This window comes from Danio rerio, chromosome 13 (assembly GCF_049306965.1).
Source record: "Danio rerio strain Tuebingen ecotype United States chromosome 13, GRCz12tu, whole genome shotgun sequence".
Lineage (NCBI taxonomy): Eukaryota > Metazoa > Chordata > Actinopteri > Cypriniformes > Danionidae > Danio > Danio rerio.
The window spans coordinates 43,884,497-43,899,271 of record NC_133188.1 but is presented as its reverse complement, the minus strand read 5'-3'; the positions used below and the strand labels follow the sequence as shown (position 1 = coordinate 43,899,271).

Sequence of the window (14,775 nt, the reverse complement as noted above, 5' to 3'; positions counted from 1 at the left end):
GATAGCCAAGTTCCTGAACTGCATTTTGACTGGTCAAAATTAAAGTGTGAGAAACACAGAGAGAAAAAGCAGAGGAAAAGTCAGCAAGCAGTATGGACCTCCTCGCAGCTCCACATTTGTCCAAAACCTGCCATAATTGCGGTCAAAAACCTTTTTCTCATCCCAGAATGCACATCATAGCTGACTACATCAGCTGGTTTAATCAAAAAAAGCAATTAGCAGTCATCAGCTCTCTCTCTCTATATATATAAACAAATATATATATTGCAATTATGTTTTTCGAAACTATTACATTGCTTTGTAAATGCTTATTGTTACCATTTGTTGAGTCTCCCCATACAGTTTGATATAGTGCTTGGATCCAGAAGCCGCTGTGCGTGACATCACACTTACAGTAACAAGCGGATATTTGTCCAGGGTTCCCACACTTTCATGAACAGCAGTTTCAAGGACTTTCAAGGACTTTTAAAGCACCATTAATTTTTTACCAACCACCTTTTAATTCAAACCCCAAGCGTACTTAACATTTTACCTACACTTAATATTTACATTAAAAGTAGTCATTTTTTGTTTTTATGTTCAAAGAACAAATTTTCTTAATAAAAATGTGTTGAATTCAATACTGGTGATGTCCAACTGAGGTTTCTGATTTGTTGATAAAATGTGCATTCAAGAGTTCACACCTAGCTGATTACTGATTATACAGCGTGTTTGCATGCTGTCCCGGGAGAGAGCCCTGAGCTCATAAGATCCTTGAGCTCGGGGCTTCCTCTCGTTTGCAGGGCGAGAGGGGAGTTTGAGCTCAGGTAGGTCTCTCGAGAACTCCCCCCTTTGTTAAGGGTTGATGGCAGACTATAATTTCTATATAGAGATATACTACTGGTTAAGATTTCGACTATAGTGCTAATTTAGATACATCAATTCACTTTTAACACATTTTTGGACTGTGGGAGGAAACCGAAGAACCCAGAGGAAACCCATGCGAGCACAGGAAGAACATGTAAACTCTGCACAGAAACAACAACTAGGTTGTTAAGGATTTGAACCAGTGACATTCTTGCTGTGAGGCAACAGTGTTAACCACTAGGCCACCGTACCACCCTATAAAGTGAAAGGTGGAGAAGTAGCGGTGGAAGAGATTCTTTAAGGTAAAGATAACTGTAGTAAGAAACTCTGGCTATTTTTAGTCAGTTAGGAATCATCTGACTGGTGAATCATGTGTAGTTAACCACCCATGTTCAATCACAATAACGTGCTCCTCTCGAAATTAGTCTATGAATAAACTTCACTTACTTGTCAGTGTTATTGTGGAAGATTTAAATGTAAGATTTTTAATTTAAGAATTTCTCAGTTTTTTTCATTCTGTTTTTGACAACTGAGTACAATTGTTGAAATAAAACCATGAACACATTTAATTTCAAATATAATTTAAGAACTTTTAAGGGTCTGTTTATTTTAAGTACTTTCCAGGCCTTAAATCCGTATGTCTTACGTACTTTCAAGAAGCGTGAAAACCTTGTCTGTTTGCAAAAAAACAAATGCAGAAAGGTAGAGACTTCTGTTCATATGTACCCACGTACATCTTTGAGCATAACAGTACCTTTTGCTTAAAAAAAGATCTAACTTTCCACAAACTGGAAACCTCTATCCATGGAAAACCCACAAAACTAAACCTCTTGTAAAGATCAGGGATTTCTCTTTATGCTTACTACTCCTCAGTGGTGTACAAAAATCTCCCTCAAAGCAAATATGAAATTATACATGCTGAGTTCAAAATATGCACACAGACTGGTTGTTTACCATAAAAAGCTGGAGAAAATCATTTAGCCTTTTTGGGCTGTGTGATGTGTTTGTGAGTGTGGGAACAGTGTTTTCTGGCACCCGCGGGTGAATATTTCTACACTCCTCTGGCCATAGATGGGTTGCTAAGGGCTCTGATATGCTCCAACCTGTTACATTTCCACAAGATGCTTCCCAACAGGTCCGTCTCTCACTCCCCAGGCCCTGTGAAAGGAATTTCAATGTTTTAATTATCGCAGATAAGGAAAAACAAGGAGTGCATTGAAAAACACTGACACAAGACAACTTGACTTATCAGAGCAGAGATAGGCCCTCCACTTAGAAGCTCTTAGGGCTGCTCACCAGCTCTGATTTGGCACACATCCGCTCCTCCACAGTCTGGAATGGTGTCCCGATGTCCTTGCTTTGCCCGGATCATGAGCTTTATTGTATTATATTATTTCAGCAAATATGATTGTAAAAAAAAAGAATTGTTGTATTCTCCCGCTCACTACGCTCTATGTTTACCCAACTATGACCACTTCTTCTACTGAGAAACCTGGAAATGTCACAAGGGAGACACTAATAATGTCCAGTCCTGGAATACTTCAAGAACAAGTTTTGGGAATCACTGCAAAGTGGACTAAGGCAAGCGGGGAAATTTACTGCATCTCACTAAACAGATCAGGAATGACCCGTCGAGGCAAGCAAAGAAATGTGTCAATGACAGACAGCCTTTGGTTTGCTGCTGCAGGTCAACACAGAGCCGACAGCTCTGTCCGGTGTGCTTTTGTTCTGTCCATCCAGCTGAGACCCCTCTACACCTGAAGCCCAGCTCGCTCTGCAGAAGAGCAGACACGCTTCTCTTTCAGGCTCTTGACAGAGATTGTGTGTGCTTGTTTTCTTTCTGAGAGTTATTTGTGAAGAGAGCAGGAAAAAAACGGCATGCTGGAGGGGTGTTAGGATGAAGAGAGAAAGTGTTGGACACCTGCACTCAAAATCAGCTCAATGTCAGTTTCTGTGCGGCCTTAAAGGGACAGTTTACACAAAAACTTGCTGTTTCTGTACATAGGCCATTCTAGATGTAAAACATTAAATAATATTTTTAGCTAAACCGCTGGTCTTTGGAGATCTGTAAAATGCAGGTCAATGGTTACTAGTGCTTTGAGAGTCAATAAAACACAAACAAGAAAATAATTCAAGTGAAATAAAAATAACACCCTAGTTAAGATTGTGCATGTGGATATGTTTTTGCGAGCTTATTGAGGCTGTAGATACTGGTGTAATTAATGTTTAGTTTCCTGCATTGGCTGCGTTTCTCTTCATAAGAACTCAGTGTGTCAGCAAAGTTCATTCTGTTTCATCTGTTTGTTTTTCACTCTGAAAGTGCTGCTTGACTTGAGCTTGAAGCAGAAAATATATTGTCTACCAAAGTGGTAACAGGAACATCAATAATAAAATGTGCATTCTTATATTTTAGTATATATTTTTATTAACAGTTTTTAATTCCTCTTTGGCTTTTGTTTTGCATTATCTTGAGTATTTTTTTCATGTCTAAAGCTTTTAACGTGGTTTCTGTAGTTGTTAAATTGAATGAAAAGGAATTATATTTTCTTGACAATTAACTTAAAATTATATTTACTTTTATTTCAATAATTATTTATTTAATTTATTATTTATTTTGTTTTATTTCTTATAATATAATTATATTATTGATTTTATTCAAGAAACAAAATGCTTTTTATTTTATGGTTTTGGTTTTAGTTCACTTTATTATTCAGTGTCTCAGTTTCACAAACTAATACACAGTCACACTCGAGTTTGAGCATGCAAAATTCTGTAGTAGAGATCTGCGCGGGACTAAATTTTGAATCCCGCTCCCGCCCGCACCCGCCAGGTTTTAGCCGGAACCCGACCGCTCCCGCTTATATTAAGCACTTGATGTCCCGCTGCCCGACCCACCCCGTTTTCTATCCGCCGCGCCCGATCTCGCTAAAGAGCGGGGGGAGAACAAAACCGAAAAATCACCCAGTTATACAGTCCAGACAGCCTATAACAAGCTGTCTGTATAAACACACACACGTACAGCACCAAGCACACACACACAGAGACAAAGCTTTCTCTCTCATTCGCGCGCGTGCGCGCCCTCTAACACACACTCATAAGTACCAAGCACAAACACAGGCAATGAGGCAAAGCTCTCTATCTCTCATTCGCGCGCTCGCACACACACACACACACACACACACACACACACACATCTCTCATTCGCGCGTGCGCATACATACACACACACACACACTGCAACAAACAAGCTAAACACAGCATCGCGCTATTTCATTTACACACATACATACGCGTGCTCACTCGGGAGTCGGGAGCGATATTGCTAGACAGCCCGCTCCCGTCCCAAATTAAACCCGTTACCGACCGCTCCCGTGATTTATTCAGAAATTTATACCCGCGCCGTAGAAATGCCCGCGGGACAGCCGCGGGAATGCAGACCTCTATTCTGTAGTACGGTGCAGCGAAAAGAGGCAGGATGAAACAAGATGATTAGACATTTTAAAAAGTGAGCGATTTTAAATTTCTGTACAGAGAGGTCATGTTTTGATCGTTGATTGGTCTAAGGCAGTCACGTGATGCGATTTCGCAGGTCAGAATTGACCAAGATTGAACTTTCCAATGCAGCAAACTGCGAAACTTGTCGCACAAACTTGCGTTTCCAGTCTGTCGCATTCGCATGCATATGAATAGATGTCCATGGGGTAGAAAAGTGGCGTGTGACTGTGGCTTAATTTCGAGAGAAGCACTTGATATGATTAATCGTGGCTGGTCTCTCATCTGTAATAATAAACCAATCGGATTTGTCCAAGCTCACTAAAAATAGCCAGTCTAGCTTTACTTTTTGAAGAATCCCCCTGTCCACCCCATCTCCCCTTTTCCTTCTTTACCCGGGGGAGCTCTTGAGAACTACCTAATCTCGTACCCCTTACATGCTCATTGATCAGGCAGGAGCCCTGGGTTCAATTATCTCCGAGCTCAGAGTTCTCTCCCGGGACAGGATGCCAAACCTGCTATTAATGCCAATATCTAAGTGTGAACTCTTGAAACTGTTTTATAATTTATTGCAGACTTAATGATTAAAAAACACAATAAAATAAATAAATAAACAAACACAAATCTCTGGGTTACATTTTAAAAATAATATTTTTACCCACTGGTTGAGTTTGTCTCCCAAATTTGGACCGAGACAACCCAGCATTTTTAGGTCACTTAAATTGTAAAATGTTTTAGAAAATCTTTTTAGCTTAAATGAAGTACAACTGGCAATACAGTGGCTCAGTGGGTAGCGCTGTCACCTCATAGCAAGAAGGTTGTTGGTTCGAAGCCCAGGCTGGGTCAGTTGGCATTTCTGTGGGCAGTTTACATGTTCTCCCTGCATTTGCGTGGGTTTCCTTCGGGTGTTCCGGTCTCCCCCACAGTCCAAAGACATGAGTTAGGTGAATTTAATAAGCTAAGTGTATAAGCCGTAGTGTATGTGTGTTAATGAGAGTGTGTGGGTGTTTCCCAGTACTGGGTAGCGGCTGGAAGGGCATCCGCTGCGTTAAACATATGCTGGATAAGTTGTCGGTTCATTCCACTGTGGTGACCCCTGATTAATAAAGGGACTAAGCCGAAAAGAAAATGATTGAATGAAAGTACAATTGTGGAAATGCATTATCTCAGTCTGTTTCAAGCGTCCATATCCAAAAGCAGCATTGACATTCAGCTATAAAAAAACTCCTTTTGCGTTCCACTCAAGCACGAAAATCATGTGGGTTTTTTAAAAAATGACATGAGGGCCAGTAAATGATGAGAAGATTTTCATTTCAGGGTAAACGATTCTGTGAACTGATTTATTTGAAGCCTCGAATTAATTTAAATTCTCAAATCACCAACCAAGCAGCATATTTACATTAAAATCATACCTCTGATCACGTGCCTCTTCTTTCGTTTATTTTCATCTTAGGGATTCTGTGTAGGTGAGCTCAAATAAATAAGACCAGCCCATTCTCTTCAATCCCTCCTTTCATTTTCACAACTGTCTTCATGCGTAAATGCCAACTCTCTGTGTGGCATTAATATATCACTTTTGTGAGAGCAAGACGGTGAGCTGTGCTCTCAAGACTAGAGGCCATTAAGAGTGTCTCGCAACTATAAACAGCTGGATTTATTGGGGGAAGCTCTCTGTTCACGGCAAGCCTTGCATGAGTTTCTTTTATTTCATGGTAGGTGTGAAATATCCTGTTTCACAAGTCTAAACCAGTGACACAATACAACACAGGCCTTCACACACTGCAAAAACATGAGCAAACAAAATCCAAGTGCACACTGGGTGCATATTCAGACTCACAGATAAAGAAGAAGAAAAAACACTGCCTTAATGTGCGATGTGGGGATTTCTAATTTCATCAGATGAACAAAAAAGTGATTTTTTTTTTTTTTTTTTGTGAATATCTCATAATTATAGACAAACTTTAAGGTGATCTCAAGTAAAAAAAAATGCCAGCATAAAGGTTTTCTCTTAAAAACCACACTGTATATGCCAACAGTCAACTTTATCAAATAAAATGAGTGTAGTTAATTAAAAATTTACTGAAAGTTAATTCTACTCATTTAAAAAGTGTTTTAAACTCAGTAGTTGGGTTGAGTTCTCTTCATTTACTGTTTTCTTTTGTGCTCCAATTGCTTCATTTACTCAAATAGATTAAGTTTACAGTACTTAGGATTAGTTTTTAAACTTAAATGGTTTATTGGAATCAGTTTCCTCAAATGTTTAAGTTACCTTGACTATTTGGGCTTTACAGTGTATATTTTCTTGTTGGCCATAATTTATAGGGGATTTGTAATGTAACAACCCCATTTTTATTCAAGTAAAATTATTCAGTAAAATAAAACATATATTAAAATAAAAATGCATATTTAAAACTGAATTAATACAAAAAGAAACATTTAAAATTTGACAAAAACGCACAACAAAATTAATAATTTGTTCCATTTGGCTATTGGACAAACAACTGTTGCCCAATGACTTCTTTAATTAATCTAACTTTAAATCGCACATTAAGCTAAATGGCATCTTGCAAAATAACTAGTAAAATATTATGTACTGTCATCATGACAAAGACAAAATACATGTGTTATTAAAAATTAGTTATTAAAACATTTACCTTTTAAAATGTGTTAAAAAAACATTACTCTTTACTGTTAAACAACACTTTTTGTGTTGTGAATTTTTTTTAGTAATGCATAATACTGTAAAACAGTAATGTATATTTTTTAAAACTAAATAAAGACTTTCTTTGATATTTAATCTAATGCTAAGCCAATCAAAAAAGTGCCAACGTTTAACAGTCAAAAAATATCAATAAGCCAATAAAATATAATAATATAATATAAATAGAATTTTAAAAAGATAAAAAATTAAAACAATTCCAAAAAAACTAAACTGTTTATGCTGTATTATTGCATCGAATAAATCCATAGTTAAAGTAACACTGTGTCCTAAGTACACGTGACGTGACAAGATTCCAGGACAAGCAATTTGGACACAATGCATCTCTCTACCGTGCTCACTCCGTTTTTGTTGATAATCTTTACTTAGCAATCCCTTGTTTTCTGAATGCTACACTTCTGATTTGATAAACTGACCACTTTGTTTGATCAACCTGTACTCTGCATAATTGTCTCCTAGGTCTTGTTCTGTATTTCCAGTTTGTTATGTTTGACTTCTTGTATGTTTGTCTCTATGTGTTTACTGTGTCTTTCAATGTCTGTTTGTATTATCTTTTTTTCAAGTGTCCTTGAGCTCTGGAAAGGCGCTATATAAATAAAAACGTATTATTATTATTATTACTATTATTATTATTATTATTATTATAGCCCTCCTGTGAATTTTTTTCAATCCTTTTTTAAATATTTCCCAAATGATGTTTAACAGAGCAAGGAATTTTTTGACAGTATTCCTGATAATAATTTTTCTTCTGAAGAAAGTCTTATTTGTTTTATTTTGGCAAGAATAAAAGCAGTTTTAATTTATTTTATTTATTTATTTATTTTTTAACTAAAAAAAAACATTTTAAGGTCAATATTATTAGCCCCCTCAAGCAATATTTTTTATTGTCTACAGAACAAACCACTGTTACTTAATTAGGACTTAATTACCCTAACTTGCCTAATTAAACTAATTAGTTAAGCCTTTAAATGTCACACAAAGATAACATAAATCAGTTATTAGAAATGAGTTTTTAAAACCAATATGTTTAGAAATGTTGAAAAAAATATACAGGGGGCTAATAAATCAAGAAGGCTGACAATTCAGACTCAAAAAGCTGTCATGTACTTTAGCGTAGCCATGAGCTTCATCAAACTGAAGAAGAGTCAAGATACACACAGTAAGAACAACAGACAGAGAGAGTGCAGTTTTCAGCACACGGTGAGGGACGGACGGTAAAGGCAGGGCAGGTGTGTTTCAGTCTTTCTGTCTGACTCACAGATCCACAAAGCTCCAGCTCATCTGTTACAATGAATTATAAACGAATCTGTCAACTTTATACCTAATATTCAGCCAAATAATTCACAGTCTCCTGATTGTCAACAGGTACAAAAGAAAAGTGTTTGACGACTGGTGTGCAAACAAGCGGTGTGAATAAAGTCTCATGCCTACAGGCCAGCAGACTGAAGACGAGACAGGCCGTCTGTCAGCAGCAAGAACAGCATCACTGGAGGATTGTGAGCCTGTTTTCTCTTCTGGTCTGTACCTGGGCTGTCAGTATCTTCCACAGGTGCACACGCTGCTGCTGAGGGGCTCGACCTGTAGATTGTGTTTCCAAAACATGAGCTTAGGCACTCAACAGACGGAGAGAGTCTGAGAGATCTGGTGCACGTGCGGCTTGTGTAATGGAGCAGATATATTGCTGAATGGCTGTTTGGGAATTGTGCGAGTAGAGTAAGGGGTAAAGTATTTGTAAACAATAGGTTTAAGATATAGAAGGTTTAAGAGTAAAATACAATTAGTGAAAATGGTGGTTATTTTACATGTGCAAACTTGTTAACAAAAATGACAATGGTGGACCACACACACACACACGCGCACACACACACACACACACACACGCACACACACACACACACACACACACACACACACACACACACACACACACACACACACATACTTTACTTTTTCAGCAGAAAAGAAATTTAATTACAGTAACTATAGTGAATTATATTTCATTACAGTCACTTTAATTAAACCCAACTCTGCCTGGACATTAAATAATATGTTTTTCAGTCATGTGGTCAAAACTACAAAGGAACCTTAAGTGCATTAGATCAGAGGTTCTCAATCTTTTTGACTTGGTAATAACATTTTATGCATAATACCTAGTATTTCGCGATTGTTGACTCTAACGCAAAATCAACAAACAATCGCCAATTTTCGCTAAAAGAAAGCTTGAGCAAACATCTAACAAACGGAGCAATGGAACAAACGGAGATTAATTCACGAATGATGGCCGCTGGACAAGACCGAATTGAAGGACATTGTTTGTGCTTTGTATGACTGGTATTATGATGTGCGTCAAATCGATAAATTATTTAGTTTAACTCTTTCCCTGTAATTAACGAGAGAAAACACTTACCTGTAATTGACGAGTTTCACGTCATTTCGTGTTTTAGGTGTATTACCGTAGAATTAAGCCCTAACGCATGTAAATGTCCTGAGGTAACGTTACATGATGTCAGATGCTCCGAGGAGAGAAATCAGAGATAATAAGATAAAAATAAGATTAAAATATTGTGGATAAAAATAAGACTTATACAAACATCTTTGGCTTAATCCCTACCGTCTTAGATCTGTTTTAGATCTGTCTTGACAAGAGAACAAAATAAAGAAGCCTAATTTTTATGACTGTGTCATTGTCATTGTGTCAGATTGCACACCGAACAAAGTAGGCTATACCTAACCTGGTAAATATATATATATACTTGAAGTAATACTTGAAGTATAATAATAAATTCACTGAAAACTGTTTAAAGACAATATTGCATAGACAATTGCACAGACAATAGAAACTTTAGATTTGAGTAAAACAGGGCCTTTTAGGTTTTTAATACTTGAAAATTTAAACGCACAAAACATTTCAAAGTAATGACATTTTGATTGTGTTAAGAATAAGCGGTATTATTAATAACTGATAATTGTAATATTTTTGTTGAATAATTAAATTACTCTGCAACCAAAAGTACCATTACTCAGTTTCTCTAAATTGATATATACAGAACTGTTGAGTTTATGTATAGTTTTAGGCAAGTTCAAGTACCTGTAATTAAATAAATTACACTCTAGAATTGAAAAGTAATCCCTTACTTCCCTTTTTCTGCAGATGTTAATTTAATTACAGTAACTGGTAACCTTTTAATAATGCATGGAGCATTCTAAAAGTGTATCATTTTCCAATAAAATACTAAGCACCACATTAGTTTTTTAACAATGATTACAGTAATAAATGTTGCTTATATAAAAATGATTTCTGAAGGATCATGTTACTCTAAAGGCTGGACTAAATTTGAGCTTTGTATCACTAGAAAAATTGCTTAATATTTATTACTAACTGTATTTTAAATAATGATCATAAAGGATTTTAAACAACATTTTAAAAATGGAAAGGAACTCAAACATTTTAAATGTCCATGCACAATCCGAGTGCCAGTTTTTGGAGAGTCGGTGGGAGTGTTTCAGTGAACCATGACATTACAGATTAGGCTGTGTGACAGAGAGAGACGGCACTGGTTTGTGTTGAGAGTGCGTCTGCCAGAGATAAGTGAGTCCAAGAGGCAATTGCAGGAGGGAGTCCACTCTGTCATGGCTTATTTAGACAAGGCAAGTCCTGGGAAGCGCTTTCCACTCACGGCAAGACAGACAATGGGATTCTTCAGCAGAGCAGAACTCTGAGAATCCAGATCCAGCATAGGTCTTGCTCTCAGCCGAGAGCTGCACGTCTGTCCGTAATGTACACAGAAGCGACCGGGCGCCATACTGTCTATCCAAAACACGCTTGCTGTGAGAGAACGGAGATATGATCAAAAACCTTGCCAAAGGAAAGACTACCTCTCACCCATCACATTTAACGTGAGAGCTAAACATTATCCAGTAACCACTCTCGGTGGGAAAAAAAGAAAAAGAAAAAAAAAAATCATATTTCTGCACTTTAGGCGAGATAAGTGGTCAGGGAATGAATATGGGACATTCCTAAATTAAAAATCAACATTATTTCAGCTCCAAAGAAATTTAAAGTTCTGATCATTTAAATTACAGCTATTTTATACAATAAAGTATATAATTATGAATTTTTAGAGTTATTAAATATATTGTTTGTTAGCTGGGAAACTGTCACATAACAATAACTAATTAATTTTCCTTCGGTTTAGTCCCTTTATTCAGCAGGGGTCGCCACAGTGGAATGAACCGCCAACCTATCCAGCATATGTTTTACACAGAGGATGCTCTTCAAGCTGCAACCCAGTACTGGGAAACATCCATACACACTCATTCACACACATACACACTACGACGAATTTAGTGTACACCACCCACCTATAGCGTTTGTCTTTGGACTATGGGGAAACCGGTGCACCCAGAGAAAACCCACTCCAACACGGGGAGAACATGCAAACTCTACAAAGAAATGCCAACTGGTCCAGCTGGGACTCGAACCTGCGACCTTCTTGCTGTGAGGCTATTGTGCTTCCCACTGCGTCACCATGATGCCAAGTCTAAATTCATTCAAATTCAGTATTTCTAGAATATACATATACTTACACACACACCTAACCCTAACACACACAAGGGCTGCACAATATATCATTTCAGCATCAATATCGCAATGTGCGCATCCACAATAGTCACATTGCAAAGTTATGCAACGTAATGTCTGGATTATAGCTACAAAATTGTATTCAATCACTGTATTTATACAGAATTTATATGATTTAATTAAATAAAAAAACACAGAACTTACTTGTTTCTAACATCTACATTTCAAAGCGAACATAAAATTATTTAACTTACCACACTGGCAGATCATTTTGCTCGTTTAAGGAAAAAAAATCTTAATTTTGCCTTATTTCATCTGAATTTTAAAGCGAAACAATATTTTTTTACATGATCAAGGAATTTTTATTTAGATATTATAACTAGAAATGAGACAAAGAAAAACATTTTTCATTGCGATTATTCTATTTCTGTACCTGAATATTGTTAGACTCCCCAGAAAAACTATCATATATATATATCTATATATCTCTATAGAGCTATTTAACCATCTTGTGAAACTGTATTTACATGGCTATATATGTATAAAAAATATGGAAAATATTGATTAGAATTGAATATTAAACACATTGAGACATTGAGTTGGTGCAAAAACTGCAAGTACATTTTCTATTATTTTACAGACTTATTTCTTTATACTGTATATTATATCTTATAAATTATAAGATTTCAAACTACTAAAATGACAATAAATGTCACTTTTTTCATTCAGAGTTGAATTTTCAACATAAAAAGCCAACAGAGCTATATCAAGGCTTATGCAATTCACAACCGTAAATAAACGGAAAACGCTGAATCACAAAATAGGGAAACACGTAATTAACACATCATTTTTGTGTGTAGTGCTTTTAATGTTTGCAAGTAAAACCTGTACAAAGAATATATGTATGAATTTCGGCCAAACAAGACTCTTGGAGGTATTTGTAAAGCAAATTTCACACATGCTTCTCGTTTCAGTTTCACTTTAAATAAATATCCTTGCACAAATTTGCTTTTCTAAATGCTGGTTTGTCAATTCCAACCCTGGGTCAAATATTTTACAAATATTCTATTTTTCAATTCATGTTCAAATTTAAATTATGACCCAACATTAGGTTATGAAAACACAGCAGTTTTAAGGGTGTAATAATGGTATATATACACAATCAGTACAGTATAGTGACCGCCAATAGAAATTATAATTATATTATTATACTTTCATGTATCTTTCTGTTCTGAATACTGATATATTGCAAGGTTTGTAAAACTGAAGTATATTACATGACTTTTAAAAACATCAATGCAACTTGTCTGTTTTTTCAACTATACAATTTTGATCTGATGCAATTTACACTCCATTTTTAGTCAGCTGTGTGAATTAAGCAATTATGTTGTTATTATGGTACTTTTGAGATTACATAGTACGTTCTGGCTGGAAGTTAAAATGTAGCTTTTTTAAGAATATTAATGCCTAGACAAATCTAAAGCTTTCAGAAAATTACTATTAAAAAGGTGCCATTACACGTTTTCAAAGGATGTGAAAATCTTTTAATTATCGTCATGTTTTTTTTTTTTTGGTTTTAATTATTATACATAAAATTTGTATGACATTCTGATTCTATTAATTATTATTATTATTATTATTATTATTATTATTATTATTATTATTATTATTATTATTATTATTATGATTATTATTATTATTATTACACAAATAGCAAATATAGTATTCTGAGAATTAATTAATTAATTTGTGCTTGGGGTTCAAAACAAGGAAAGGGGGGCACATTTTGTTTTACCTTGAAGAGAAGAAACCCACTCAATCAAACGTCATGAAATAATGACACAAAACAGTCAGGAATGAGGACTTTCAAGAGACTGAAGAACTGCTTGCGTTCGTCAGAAAATCGAGATGGAGAAGGGACCGAGAGGTGTTCGCTGTAGGGAAAAAAAAACAAATGGAGTTGTGTGTGGGTCTGAAAGCAGATATGTGATGGAAAACTGGGTAAACACAAGAGTCTCCTCAAAGCCTGCAGGCCTGCCAGTTACTGCTGTCAAAACTGTAAGTGCATCTCTCTGATTAATCATACGCCTTTCACCAGGACTGATAAGTGGTGCCTTGATACTAAAAACAAGATCAGAGGCTTTTGTGGTCGAAAAAGTAAAAGTGCATTTATCCTACATGAGCATCCTAGCAGAAACATTGTTCAAAAATACAACCAAATTAATCAAATATACACCAAAACTTTTTAGTAATTAAGTAAGTCATTAAGTATTAATTAAGATGCTTTTATCTTGATACTATTACATTTCTTAAATTTACCAAAACTTATTAAAAATATAGCAGGAAAAGAAAGTATTGAACACATAATGTTTTTTTTTACTGGGAAAAAATATTTATTGGCACAGAATTTATCCAAATTTTAGTAAAAACCCAAACAATACAATCATAAAAATACAAAAAAAAAAAAAATCTGAAATATAAGTTGTGTGTAATAACAATAAAATGGCAGAAGGAGAAAGCACTGAACCACCGAAATGTTTTCAATATTTTATATAAAAGTTTTTTTTTTTTTTTTGGGTGATGACAGCTCAAAGATGCCTCTCATATGGAGAATAAAGTCATATGTATTGCTCAACTGTGTAAAAATCTTGATGGTTCTGTGGGTCTAGTCTATCAAATCTGATCTTTAATTTGTATTTTATATTAGATCAAGTCAGGTGATTGGCTGGGCCATTCTACAGCTTGATTTTCTTTCTCTGAATTCATTTGAGAGTTTCCTTGGCTGTGTTTTGATCATTGTCTTGCTGAAATGTCCACCCTGGTCTTAGACTGAAGCAGCTAATATTCATTTGCAATGATGAAGGGCAGAGAGTTGCTGAAGAACTACTGAGAGATTTCAATGGCTATCTAGGCTTTCACAGCCATTCAACACCTCCCTTTGTTCATGTGTTCATTTTTTTTCTCCTCAATGTCAATGTTTTTTGAGAAAAATGGTGATGTGTTCAAAACCTATTATCACCACTGTACATTTAAACGATAATATGCTTAAATATGTTTTTTAAATAGGCTTTATATTTTAAAATATACACTTTAAAAAGATCTCACAATTTCAGATTTGTTTATAGAACCTGTTCTC

At 35.7% G+C, this 14,775-nt stretch overlaps 1 long non-coding RNA gene across 15 annotated transcripts in view; it reads right to left on the bottom strand.

The window, feature by feature from the left end:
- Nucleotides 1-14,775, bottom strand: part of LOC141377051 (uncharacterized) — a 59,102-nt gene that overhangs the window by 36,269 nt on the left and 8,058 nt on the right. For 2 of the 15 annotated variants that reach the window (XR_012388883.1, XR_012388891.1), the window contains one exon: nucleotides 1,801-2,004. The exons of 5 other annotated variants lie outside the window; for them this stretch is intronic. This is a non-coding gene — a long non-coding RNA (uncharacterized lncRNA). Of the gene's footprint in view, nucleotides 1-1,800; nucleotides 2,005-5,750; nucleotides 5,968-13,434; nucleotides 13,574-14,775 lie in introns of those variants that run through there. 8 more of the 15 variants (XR_012388887.1, XR_012388895.1, XR_012388888.1 and 5 more) reach the window with 6 other exon arrangements.